Source organism: Natrix helvetica, assembly GCF_964273705.1.
Source record: "Natrix helvetica genome assembly, chromosome: 6".
In the NCBI taxonomy this organism is placed as follows: Eukaryota; Metazoa; Chordata; class Lepidosauria; order Squamata; family Natricidae; genus Natrix; species Natrix helvetica.
In genome coordinates, this window is record NC_138553.1 from 42574116 (window position 1) to 42588546 (window position 14431).

Consider the following 14431-nt stretch of genomic DNA (forward strand, 5'->3'; position numbering starts at 1 on the left):
GTTTTGCGGTGGTTCGGCTCCTACCTCTCTGACCGGAAGCAATGTGTGTTGACAGGGGGACAGAGGTCGTCCCTGAGGCCACTCACTTGTGGGGTGCCACAGGGGTCGGTCCTCTCGCCTCTCCTGTTCAACGCATATGTGAAGCCGCTGGGTGAGATCATCCGTGGTTTTGGGGTTGAATACCACCTCTACGCTGATGATACTCAGCTGTATATTTCAACCCCAAACCACCCCAACGAGGCTGTCGAAGTGATGTCCCGGTGTTTGGAGGCCGTCGGGGTCTGGATGGGGGACAACAGACTCAAACTCAACCCCTCCAAGACCGAGTGGCTGTGGTTGCCGGCACCTCGGTTCAGCCAGCTGACTCCATCGCTGGCCATAGGGGGCGAACAGTTGTCCCCTGTGGAGCGGGCGCGCAATTTGGGTGTCCTCCTTGATGCCCGGCTGTCAATGGAGGACCATGTGACAGCCGTGGCAAGGGGGGCATTCCACCAGGTTCGCCTGGTGCGCCAATTGCGCCCCCTACTGGACCGGAGTGCCCTGCGCACGGTCACTCATGCGCTGGTGACATCTCGCCTGGACTACTGCAATGCTCTCTACATGGGGCTTCCCTTGGGACGCATCCGGAGACTGCAGCTGGTTCAGAACGCAGCCGCGCGGGTTATTATGGGAAGCACTCGTTACTCCCACGTAACACCTCTCCTGCGCGAGCTGCACTGGCTACCTGTAGCCTTTCGGGTGCGTTTCAAGGTATTGATTACCATCTTTAAAGCGCTCCATGGCAGAGGACCTAGTTATCTGCAGGATCGCATCCTACCACACACGTCCCTGCGACCTATCCGCTCACACAGGGAGGGGCTCCTCCTGGTGCCGTCGGCCAGGCAATGCCAGCGGGCGACACCTAGGAGTAGATCCTTCTCTGTGATGGGCCCAACCCTCTGGAACGACCTCCCCCCAGACATTCGAACCACCACCGACCTCCGCTCCTTCCGGCAAAAGTTAAAGACTCACCTATTTCAATCAGCTGGCCTGGCACCGTCTTAGTTTTACCTCCCGGGATTTATTTATTTTAATTGGGTTTTAAGGGTTTATAGGCTTTTAACGTACTATATTTATTATTCGATTACAGTCTCATAACCTCCTTCACCAGTATTAATTTAATTGTTTATGTATGTATTTTAGAATGTATTTTAGTGACTGTACACCGCCCCGAGTCCTTTCCGGGAGAGGGGGCGGTCTATAAGTGTGAATAATAAATAAATAAATAAATAGTATCCTTCCTCTGCCATGCTCACCAAGCCACGCCCACAGAACCGGTAGTAAAAAAATTGAATCCCACCACTGGTGTGCAGACTTTCTATACCCTCTGTAGATGAAGACCAAGCAGCTTTCTGAAATCAAACTCATGTTTGCTTAAATGTCTAAGTAGTTTAAGTTTATGAAGAACTGGACGTCCCTCCAAAATTAATAAAATAAAGAAGAAAACTGGTCTGAGTGGCTACCAAGAGGCCTACAGCAACATTGAAAGAGCTACAGGAATTTCTGGCGAGTATTAATTATATGCTAAATGCTGTATTCTTCATATGTGGGATAGAGTGGCAAAATGGAAGCCTTTTCTTCATATATCCATGCCTGGCTATATTTTGCAAAACCCTACATCAAGTAGGACAAAATCATATGTGAGAATATGTCCTGGTCTGATGAGACCAAGGTTGAACTATTGGGCCATAATTCCAAAAAGTATCCTTGGTACCAAAACAACACTGTACATCACCAGAAGTACACCTTACCCACATGTTGATGATGGTGATGGCAGCATTATGCTTTGGGGCTGCTTTTCTTAGCTGGAACTGGGGCTTTAGTCAAGGTGGAGGGAATTAGGAATTATGACTTAATTTTGGCACAAAAGCTTCAGGCCTCTGCTCAAATGCTAAAGATAAAGAGGAATTTAATCTTTCAACATAACAACGACCCAAAGTTTACTTCCAAATAACAAAAGAATGGATTCATCTTTTAGTATGATCCAGTAGTGGGTTGCAGGTGTACGCCCCAGTACGGGTGTACCGGAGCCTGCCTTGAGCACCGGGTACCATTCCGGTACGGTGCTCCCGAGGGCCCGCCCACCCACCCAAGCTCCTTACCTGTCCTTTAAAGATTTCAGCGCTTATGCGCACGCGTATGGCGTATACAGCACCTGTACAACACTCTGACATGTGCATGCTGCGCTCATGTACGCGAATCCGGAAGCCACCACTGGAATGATCCAAAATTAGTTCCAGCTGAATCCAATTGAAAATCTATTGGGTAACCTAAAGAGGACTGTGCACAGGAAATGCCCTCCCTCTCTGACAGATATCGAGCGTTATTGCAAGGAAAAGTTAGCAAAGACTCCCAAGGCAAGATGTGCCGTGCTGATAGATTCCTACCCCCAATGTTTGAATGCAGTCATAAAATCAAAAGAAAGTTCAACAACTTATTAGTGTAAGGGTGTACATCTTTATGCAACTACATTATTGTAAGTTTTTTTAATTGTTATTTTTCTCTCACTTGTACAGCTTATATGTTAAAGGTGGACAGAATTCTGAAGTGATTAATCTTGGTCTGTTTTTTTTTTACATCTCAAAAACCTGGCATTTTAACAGGAGTGTCCAGACTTTTTGTATCCACTGTATTCCAGATTAAATGAGACACTTAAATAGGGAGAAGATTTTTCACAAGTATAACATTTGCTTGTGGGAATCTATTGTGGAAAAGATAGAACTGTGGCATCTGAAAGAGAAGTCATCTACTGTTTCCCAATGATGCATTTTGAAAAACACCAACAAAATTCCTTTTTGTCTACTCTCACAAAAGAGATAACATGAAAGACGCTTTTTTTCTGTTTTGTGTGTGCATCACTTAGTGCATTAGGGTGATTAATTTAATAAGCTAGTTACAAAGAATGAATGGATAGTTAAACATAGGTTTGCATTTTGAGAATTGCAGGAAAATAGATACAGTATAGAAAAACTATTCCATTCGTTCCTGCTGTGATATTCACATTTCTATTCTGTTTTACAAAGACTTCATTGTAGGGATAGCAAGCACCCTTTGTTGGCAAATGTGTGTGTGTATGTGCTTTTTCTCTTCTTCCTTTTGAGCTATAGCCTACCTCAGCTGCTAAGAGATCTCCTTTTTGAGGAACTACAGTAAATTCATTCCTGAAAGAAAAGAAAGAGAATCCTGTATAATCAAAGGTTGTGAATAAACAGATTCCCATGAGAGAGGTGCTTCATTCTGATTTATCTCACTTCATCAAAGACACCTTTCTTGAGCTAAGTTATTTTTTAAAGAAACAGTTAATGTACAAGTTTGTTTCCATTTTCATCCCCTCTTTTACAGGTACAAGAGATACCAATCCTTTGCTCATGGACATTACTTATAGTTAGAAATACGGGTTGGATACATTTAATAATTGAAAAGAAATAAAAAAGGAAATGGAATAGTTTCATTAAAATTGGAAAAGGTCAGAATGACAATCAGTGATGTTAAAGTTCATTAACTCACTGAAACTCAGGGTCAGGTGCTACTACATTTTAAGCTCTGCAGGGATATCAGGTCTGCTTACATTCTGCCCCTAATATATAAATTTCCAGGAAGACCACTCTGTGTGAGCCATCTTCAAGAAGATTTGAAACTATCTATCGATGAAAGGATCACCTGTACAATAGCCAAATTCTGTGTTGCCACAATGAAAATAAGGTTTAACTTGTTAGGAAATAATCATTTCTGATGTATTGATCACTTTAGATTTAACACATCCTATTTTGTTTTTAAACAATATATATTTTACTTCATAGCCTTTAATATTTTAGATTTACGTTTGCATAACTAATCCGTGTACCATTATAGCAGTTTATGTCACATTTCTATGCGTTATTTTAACATTGTTATGCTAGTAGTATTTATCTCATCCACTTGATTATATTGTGGTGTTGTCTTTTTTGTGGAGGGAATTTTTGCTAGAATTTTTGCTGGCCATTGACTGAATACATTATTATTATTATTATTATTATTATTATTATTATTATTATTATTATTGTCAGGGCTATAAGTATATAACACATTCAGGACTCATACCACCAGTTTGCATATATTAACTACTGCAGTTCAATTCCTCTCTGTAGTTGGTTTTCTAGATATGTAACTTGCAACCAACTAATTTTATCTCATCGAAGATTTCATAGGCATTCCTTTCCCCAAAAAATCCTTAAAGTTAGTACTCAGTTTACAACCACAATTGAGCTAAAAATTTCAGTTTCTGAGCAAGGTAGTTCAGTGAATTGTGCCACATTTTATGACATTTTTGCCAGTTAAGTGAATCATGCAGTCATTAATGTTTCCATCTCTGGCCATTGGGGGCGTGCAACTAGCCCCTATGGAACAGGTGCGCAATTTGGGCGTCCTCCTGGATGCCCGGCTGTCCATGGATGACCATGTAACAGCCGTGGCAAGGGGGGCGTTCCATCAGGTTCGCCTGATGCGCCAATTGCGCCCCTTATTGGACCGGGATGCCCTACGCACAGTCACCCATGCGCTGGTGACGTCTCGCCTGGACTACTGCAATGCTCTCTACATGGGGCTTCCTTTGAGATGCACTCGGAGACTACAGTTGGTCCAGAACGCGGCCGCGCGGGTGATCATGGGGAGGACTAGATTCTCCCCTGTAACACCTCTCCTGCGCGAGCTGCACTGGCTTCCTGTGGTCTTCCGAGTGCGTTTCAAGGTCTTGATTATGATCTTTAAAGCGCTCCATGGCACAGGGCCTAGTTACATGCAGGATCGCATCCTGCCCCACACATCCCTACGACCAATCCGCTCTCACAGAGAGGGACTTCTCCGGGTGCCGACCGCCAAACAGTGTCGGGGGGCGACACCCAGGAGCAGAGCCTTCTCTGTGATGGGCCCAGCCCTGTGGAATGACCTCCCCCGGGACATCAGGATTACTTCCGATCTCCGCTCCTTCCGTGTACAACTGAAAACCCACCTCTTCCAACTATCTGGCCTGGCTCAACCGTAATTTTCTCGTACTCCTCCTGACTGTCTGTTTTTTAACATTTTGAATTTGGATTGTACATGGGGTTTTGTAATTAGGGTATTTTAATGGTTTTTAATTGTCTATGTATTGTATCTGTTAACCTCCTCCGAACATGTGTGTCTTTGTACTTATGTATGTCATGGATTTATGTAAATGTTATATGTTTTTTACTCCATTGTACGCCGCCCCGAGTCCTTTTCGGAAAGGGAGCGGCTAATAAATTTAAATTATTATTATTATTTATTATTATTAAGCGAATCTAGCTTCCCCCGTTGACTTCACTTGTCAAAAGCTGCTGGGACGGTTATAAATGATGATCACATGACAAGAGGACAGTGCAACTGTCATAAATATATGCCAGTAGCCAAGTATCCAAATTTTGATCACATGACCATAGCGATGCTGCAATCATAAGTATGAAAAATTGCAAAAAGGTACATTTTTCAGTGCTGTTGTAACTTCACTAAATGGATGGTTGTAAGTTGAGGACTACCTGCATTATAACTACCACTAAGATAAAGATAAAAGACTCCCTTGAGTCAATTTTAGTTACTTAGGACTTCATGAACACTTCCGTTTACTTTTCTTAGCAACAATATGGAAATGGCCACAGCCCTCCAGGATCTAATCTTCAACTACCCATGTTACTTGGTTGCATTTCCTAGTGATCTCCAATCAAAATAATAATCAGATCCACCACTGCTTAACTTTTCATGATGTCAGTATTGTTGAATACAGGTAGTCCTAGCTGTTATTAATGTTAGAACAATTGTCACCCCTAATCTTAGGAAAGCATAGGTTTCAATGTAATAATGGGGCTAATAAGATTAATAATGGTACCAGCACAACAACAACAAAATAACCTGAAAGATCCAATAAGTGATTCAAATATAAAATCAAGATGCTCTTATTAGATATGAGCCAGGTGGGAATCAGTAATCGAAGCATAATCTTACTGATTTTGCTTTTTTGCAGTTGGTATTGTAATGAAAATGCTGACAAAAATGTAAATTTGTTTTATGCAATGCTATAGAAGAAAATAGGTAACTTGCCCAAATATTCAAGTTCACATTTTCTAATATGTAAATCCCTTTTTGAAATTTGTTATGAAAATTAACCACTTATTTTCACTATTTACTTCTTTTAACCTTATTGCTTAGACCTACTGAACATATTATCTGGCTGGCTGTTATAATATTTTATACTAAAGTCCTTCCTTCCTCCCCTCCCTCCCTACGGTCTTTATCATCAATACATTTATCATAGTATTGCATTTCCTCTGTCACCTGAGATTTTGGAGAATTGCAACTTCAACACATTTGCATGATACCAAGCTAGACATAAATGACCTAAGGCAGTGTTAAAATGTGGTCCTAGGTCTGCAGGTCTGCAAAATCAAAGTTATTTGCCAGTCTATGTTAAAAAATAATACAATATTAAAATTCCATCAGTCATGAAAAGCAGTAACAGCAACAAAATGCATCAATTTTCATTTTAATATGGAAAATATTAATAAATATAGCCCATAAAAACAGAAGCTGTTTGGGTGACCTCCATTATTTTTTAAAAGTGGAAAGCAGCCCTGAGTGAGAAAAAGTTTAAGAAACATAGATGAATCTAAGGCAACAGCTAAGGGATCCTATGCTTGATTTCTGGGATCCATATTAAATAAGGATTAACAAAAAATGCCTAAATTTTCTCAAAACATGCTAGTACAATTAAGACTTTGCCTAACTGGCATTACTCAGTTTCCAAGCAGTATCTCAAAACTCTGCTCTTTCAAATGTAAAAAGTGTGTGCCCTAGAAGGATTTCTGAAATTATAAATTTGTTGTTTACATTATGAACGGTTATAAATTTATTGTGTACATCATGAACTGTCAGAGAAGTATTGCTTAAATATATTTGTATAATGTACAAATATATTTAGGCAATCCTTCTCTGACAGTTCATGCTTTGGAAAACACCGAAGTAATTGAAAAGTTGTTAAAAACAGCTTTGTTTAGATTTTTTTTTAAAAAAAAATCTTAAACTTTTAAATATTAGTGCAGGGTTGCATTCCCCAACATGAATGCGTTATTATGAACAAACAAGAATTCTAACTCACCTTGCAGTTCTTTTCAAGTGATGTAATTCACAGATAGACTCTATTGTATAAAAATAATGAAAATCATTCTTCCTCTCTCACACTCTTCTGAAATTTATATCAATAATCTGAGCTCTAAAGGCAGCTTTTTATTGGAGTTCAGTTATTAAAATTAAAAGTTTTTTTTTCAAAACAGGAGATTGTTAAATAAATACTCTTTTAACTACCCAAACAAATAAGAATGACAAAATCATCCATAGAATGCTATTACTAATTAAACATTTATGCTGATATGACAACACATTGCAGTTAACTAGTTTCTAGCTACTATGAGGAAAAAAAATTGTTATAGAGAAGAGTAGCACATGTGGAGTACAATCTATTAGTAAGACCCTTTGGACACAATAGGACGTAGTTCTTAGTAAACATCACTTGTTTATAATCCAAAGAATATCTTTGAACCCTCTTTTTAATAGTATTATAATTACAATTAGTTTCAAAGAAAGGATAAAATAAAGTACTTTTTTTATTTTTCCAGATGTTACTTTTTCCATAAAGGGAAAAAATAAATAAAGAGCATGTTTTTAAGCAATGTTAAATTTAAAAACAAAACAAAGGCTTACCTTTGAAGGTTAAAAACAGAATGTGAACCCCCAAAATGTGCCACAGTATCATGAAATTGATTTTTCTCACTACGTTCATTTCAGTGCAGCAGCTTAAGGTAAAAAATATTGTCCAAATTGGTGCCCTTAATTAGGAAGGCATTTTAAAAATCACTATCATTTGCAGGCTCTTTCCAGTTTGATAAAGTGTAATGTTAGGTATGGTGGGGAATGAAACTAGCTTGCTTCATACAGCTTTTGAGCTTTGAAAATGCTGCAGATGCTTTGGCCAGGCTTTTCTCATTTGAAATGCATGGCAACCTGTATCAGTATTAGTTACATGAGCCCCTACGCTCCTACTCCTCTGTGGAACTGAATCAATCCTTTATAATGCTTGGGGAGAGCAGACCTGGCAAGCCACAATACTTAAGAGATCGTTTTGCATGTCAGCTTTGAAGCTTCTAGCAATCAGGATCCACTGTCTCCATTTATATATACATATATATTCAGAATTCAAGCATTTAGAAAAGTATCTGAAAAGTTAATAAAGCAATGTTTTCTGAGTGCAAATAACTAGCAAACAAGCAAATTGTAATTTGAAAAAAACAGGTGTTTTTTCTTTCTTTCTGACATTCTAATATTCTTCATAAGGAATCTACTATAATATTGTGGCATTTGGGGTATTTTCAATCAACAGAGGTAATTTGAGATTGATTTTTACATTTGCTTTCCTGATATTAGCTGTTTTATAGAGCTTTCTGACTACTATGGATCACATTTTGGTACTTTCCCAGTCACTGTTCCCTTATGGAAGAGCCTCCCATGGAATCAAGAGTCACAGTGAAATTCACTTTTGGGCATTTGATGACTAGTTAACTGTTGATGCTTTTAAAAAATTGTTACATTTGTGTGTGTGCGTGTGATTTATTATTTATTTTCAAGTTTTATGGACATTTTAATTAGTTGAATGTTTTTACTACATTGCTAAAAACTACTATGGGTCTTCATTAATTTGACCATATACAAATATAATAAAGTTTAGATCAATTTTGTTTTAAACTGATATCAAGCTTAATCAGTTCTGGTGGAAAATCCTTATCAATTCCTTGACATCATGATACATTTCATTAACGAACTATGGCAACACTCAAATGGAAACAAGGCAGGCAACTCCAGTAGTGAATCAACTTAGTACATAGAAATACGTATACTTTACTATCTGACAAGATCATTGGAAAGACTTCTATATTGACATTACAGGATGCTCCTTCACTTAGGAATATGATTCTGTTAACACTTGTACGAATGTAGTACCAAATCTATTATCTTGCTCCTTCAGCTCATTTTCTGGTTTCTTCTATTCCTTCACTAGTCAGCAATTGCTGCAATTGCAGAAATGTTTGGAGCTTAGCTAGCTGCTTTGTCAAAAACTGAAAAATTGTTCAAAAATGAGCAAAGAGCAGCATTTTATCTTCCTAACTCATCTGTGTGGAAATAAAAAGCCATTATGTTCCTGTGCTTTAAAATGTTTTATCCAAGCAATTACAAAAACTGTTCCAAGATTTAGAGGCCAACTGACTCAGTATGATTTTGGGCAGTTACATCAAGTAACAACAGTAAAGAAAATAATGAACAGCAAGGAAACCCTGTGTGTCTGGAAGTTCTTCATTTCAATTTTATTTAGAACTGGAACAAAAACAGTATTTTCTTTTAATATAAGCAGAGTATCTTCCATGGGGATAAATCTGGAACAGGATGATCTCTTACATACGATTACAAATCTCTGCCGATAGGACATATGCTTGGAAAAACCTGGTAGTACTGAACAGTGTAACTTTAGCAGCTTCAATCTTCTACCTTCTGTTCATTACACACTTAAAAGCATCCTTTTTAAAAGCATATATAAGTATACTGTCATGGTTCCGAGTAATGCTCCCAACCAATTCAAAACTGAGGCTTTGGCTTGCTCAAAAAGACTCCAGCTGAATCTTGGCTTCAGCTAGTTGTTTTCAGAGTTGACACATACAGCAAATGTGTACACATATTCCCAGAACACTGAGGTTATGAACATTTTTTCTTTTCAGACTGATAGGAAATGTTCTAGAATGTGGCTGAATTCTATTATCAGTAGTTAGGAAACAATATGGAAGTGGAGAAGCCCACTGCTTAAGACGCAGAATTATTTAGGAAAATGTGAAACCAAATAAATGAGACACTAATTTCATAGTCATCGGTAGTCATTTTTTTTTCAAACAGGAAATTATCCTCCCTTTTATAATAAACTAGGCCTGTTGAGAAATCAAAAATCTTACGGATATACATGTGAAACTCTAAAATTAGAATATTTCAACTTAAAAGGTGAAACTAATATATGAGATAAGACTCATTACATGCAAAGCAAGATAGTTCAAGCAGTGATTTGTCATAATTGTGATGATTATGGCTTACAGCCCATGAAAACCCCAAATCCACCATCTCAGAAAATTAGAATATTACATGCAATCAATAAAACAAGGATTGTACATAGAACAATATCGGACCTCTGAAAAGTATAAGCATGCATATGTACTCAGTACTTGGTTTGGGCTCCTTTTGCAGCAATTACTGCCTCAATGTGGCATGGCATGGAAGCTATCAGCCTGTGGCACTGCTGAGGTGTTACGGAAGACCAGGATGCTTCAATAGCGCCCTTCAGCTCTTCTGCATTGTTCAGTCTCATGTCTCTCATCTTTCTCTTGGCAATGCCCCATAGATTCTCTATGGGGTTCAGGTCAGGCGAGTTTGCTGGCCAATCAAGCAGTCATCCAACAGTCATTGAACCAGGTTTTGGTGTTTTTGGCAGTGTGGGCAGATGGAAAATGAAGTCAGCATCCACATCTTGTCTGAAGAAGGAAGCATGAAATATCTCCTGGTAGACAGCTGCGTTGACCCTGGTCTAAATGAAGCACAGTGGTCCGATGTCCTGTTGCTCAGTGGTCCAAAGTCCTTTTCTGATGAGAGCAACTTTTGCATCTCATTTGGAAACCAAGGACCCAGAGTATGGAGGAAGAATGGAGAGGCCAATCAAGCACAGTAATCCCACTGTCATTGAACCAGTTTTTGGTGCTTTTGGCAAAAGTTGCTCTATGTACAATGATTGTAACATGCGGTGAGGTTTATGACTGGTGAGGCACTGACACAGTGCTGGGTTTCAAATATTTTTAGACTTGTGGACTTCAACTCCCAGAATTCCACAGCCAGGCATGCTCAGTTCCGATTTAAAGCGACAGCATTTGTTTTTCTCCTTTGCTCCTTCTTTCTTTTTCTTTTTCTTCTCCCTTCCCCTCCTTCCTCCCTCTCTCCCTTCCTCCCCCTCTCTCAAACACACGCACACACACACCCAGAAGTTGGATTGGACTATCTCTCCTACCCCCTTCCCTCTCTCACTCACTCTCAAACAAACCCACAAACACACAAAAGTTGGATTGGATATCTTTTCCAAGCAGTTCCTCTGCCATCCCCCCCATTCCCCTGCTGCCTTCCCCAAACACCTCCACCATTGCAAATGCAGCCTGCTGTCTGGGTGGGAAATGCCTGGAACACAATAAAGCCCACCCACTCACCTCCTGCTGGCAGGCTGGGGTGAGAGGAGAGGCAGAGAAGCCGGAGGGGAGCCGATCCGAGCCTTCCAAAAGAAAGAGGCTGGGGGAAAGTGTGTGTACTACAGCATGGCTCTTTGCCTGGCTTCCTGCCTCCTCCTGTGGTCTCCTCAGTGCTCGCTTGTGCTCTCCCTCCCCAAGTGTAGTTTGATTGCAGGCGGAGCCACGTTGCCTTTTCAAACTTGTAATCAGTGAAGCTGGGCTAGATTTTTATATAGTTTTATCCAGCTGTGTGTGTGTGAGAGAGAAATGAATAGGGGCCTGGAGAGCCTCGGGCCCAGGGAAGGGGCGGCGGGGTAGCAGTGATTATCCGGGAAGACTTAGAGCCGAGAGAGTTCACCGTGCCGCAGACATCCGGGTGTGAGTCCCTCGTCGTGAGATGGGGCCCAGGGAGGCAGTTGGGCCTGCTGATAGTATACCTGGCTCCTACCTATACTTCAGCGGCCCTGCCCGAACTCCTTGAGCTGATCTCATCGGTGGCGGTTGAGACCCCCAAACTTTTAGTGATGGGGGATTTTAATCTGCCGTCGATGGGAGAAGCGTCTGAGGGGGTTCGGGAGTTCATGGCTTCCATGACAGCCATGGACCTGACCCAGTTAATTCAGGGCCCTACTCACGAGGGAGGCCACACCCTGGACCTTGTTTTCGTCTCTGGCCAGTGGACGAGTGATCTGGGAATAGGGGATCTAGACATTATTCCCCTGTCATGGTCGGATCACTCACTTCTCCGGCTGGACTTCCCTGGTGCTACCCCCCGCCGCGAGGAGGCGGAACTGGAAGGTATTAGATGGTTCCGCCCCAAGCGCCTGATGGAACCGGATAGGTTCCAGACGGAACTTGGGCCACCTCCTGTGGACCTGACCCGCCCCCGAGTGGAGGATCTGGTAGACGCATGGAATAGTGCGACTACCGGGGCCCTAGACCGGGTGGCGCCTTTGCGGCCTCTCCTGCGGCGACGAACCACCCTGGCACCTTGGTTTACCGAGGAGCTAAGGGTGATGAAATGCCACAAGAGTCGCCTAGAGAGTCGTTGGAGATCCTCCCGTTCCGAATTTGACCGAGCACAGGCACGAGCCTATTTGAAGACGTACCTTGTGGCATTAAGAGCGGCCAAACGTCAACATTGTGCCGCTCTTATTGCGTCTGCAGATAACCGCCCTGCCGCCCTGTTTCGGGTGACCCGCTCTCTCTTGTTTGAGAGACCACGGGAAGCCCCACTACAGGGCAGAGCAGAGGAGTTTGGGAAATATCTACAGGACAAAGTCGCTCAAATCCGGATGGGATGGGCCCCTTTCAGTGGTTCAGTAGAGACGCCCGTGGCGAGTCTTGAGGGACCGCTTTGGGAGGAATTTGACTCGGTTGCCATCGAGGATTTGGACAGGTTGCGTGGACGTCTGCGACCCACCACATGTTTATTGGACCCGTGTCCCTCCTGGCTTGTACTGGCATCCTGGGAGGTTACGCGCGACTGGCTCCTTGGCCTGGTGAACGCCTCGCTGGGTGAGGGGTCTCTACCGGCCGCCTTGAAAGAGGCGGTGGTGAGGCCCCTGCTCAAGAAGCCTTCCCTGGACCCAACGGACCTAGTCAATTATCGTCCAGTCTCCAACCTTCCTTTTTTAGCGAAGGTTGTAGAGAGTGTGGTGGTACAGCAGTTCCCACGTCACCTGGAGGAAAATGATTATCTAGACCCGCGCCAGTCCGGCTTCCGACCCGGGCACAGCACGGAGACGGCCTTGGTCGCATTGGTTGATGATCTCTGGAGGGCCAGAGATAGGGGTTGTTCCTCTATCCTGGTCCTATTAGATCTCTCGGCGGCGTTCGATACCATCGACCATGGTATCCTGTTGCACCGGCTAGAGGGGCTAGGAGTCAGGGGCACCGTTTTACGGTGGTTTGGCTCCTACCTCTCTGATCGGACGCAACGTGTGTTGGCAGGGGAGCAGAGTTCGACCCGGAGGCTACTCACATGTGGAGTGCCACAGGGATCGGTGCTCTCGCCTCTCCTGTTCAACACATATATGAAACCGCTGGGCGAGATCATCCGTGGTTTTGGGGTGGGATATCATCTGTATGCTGATGATACTCAGCTATACATTTCCACCCCGAACCACCCCAATGAGGCCGTCGAAATGATGTCCCGGTGTCTGGAGGCCGTACGGGTCTGGATGGATGGCAACCGACTAAAACTCAACCCTTCCAAGATGGAGTGGCTGTGGCTTCCGGCCTCCCGGTTCAACCAGGTGCTTCCATCTCTGGCCATCGGGGGCGTCCAACTAGCCCCCATGGAACAGGTGCGCAATTTGGGCGTCCTCCTGGATGCCCGGCTGTCCATGGATGATCATGTAACAGCCGTGGCAAGGGGAGCGTTCCATCAGGTTCGCCTGATGCGCCAATTGCGCCCCTTATTGGACCGGGATGCCCTACGCACAGTCACCCATGCGCTAGTGACGTCTCGCCTGGATTACTGCAATGCTCTCTACATGGGGCTTCCCTTGAGATGCACTCGGAGACTACAGTTGGTCCAGAATGCGGCCGCGCGGGTGATTATGGGGAGGACTAGATACTCCCCTGTAACACCTCTCCTGCGCGAGCTGCACTGGCTTCCTGTGGTCTACCGAGTGCGTTTCAAGGTTTTGATTATGATCTTTAAAGCGCTTCATGGCACAGGGCCTAGTTATATGCAGGATCGCATCCTGCCCCACACATCCCTACGACCAATTCACTCACACAGAGAGGGACTTCTCCGGGTGCCGTCCGCCAAACAGTGCCGGGGGGCGACACCCAGGAGCAGAGCCTTCTCTGTGATGGGCCCAGCCCTGTGGAATGACCTCCCCCGTGACATCAGGATTACTTCCGATCTCCGCTCCTTCCGTGTACAGCTGAAGACCCACCTCTTTCAATTATCTGGCCTGGCTCAATCGTAATTTCTCTTATTCCTCCTAACTGTTTTTTAAATTGTCTTTAAATATTAATTCTTAATTGCATATTGGGTTTTTACAATTGGGGTATTTTAATGCTGATTTTTAACT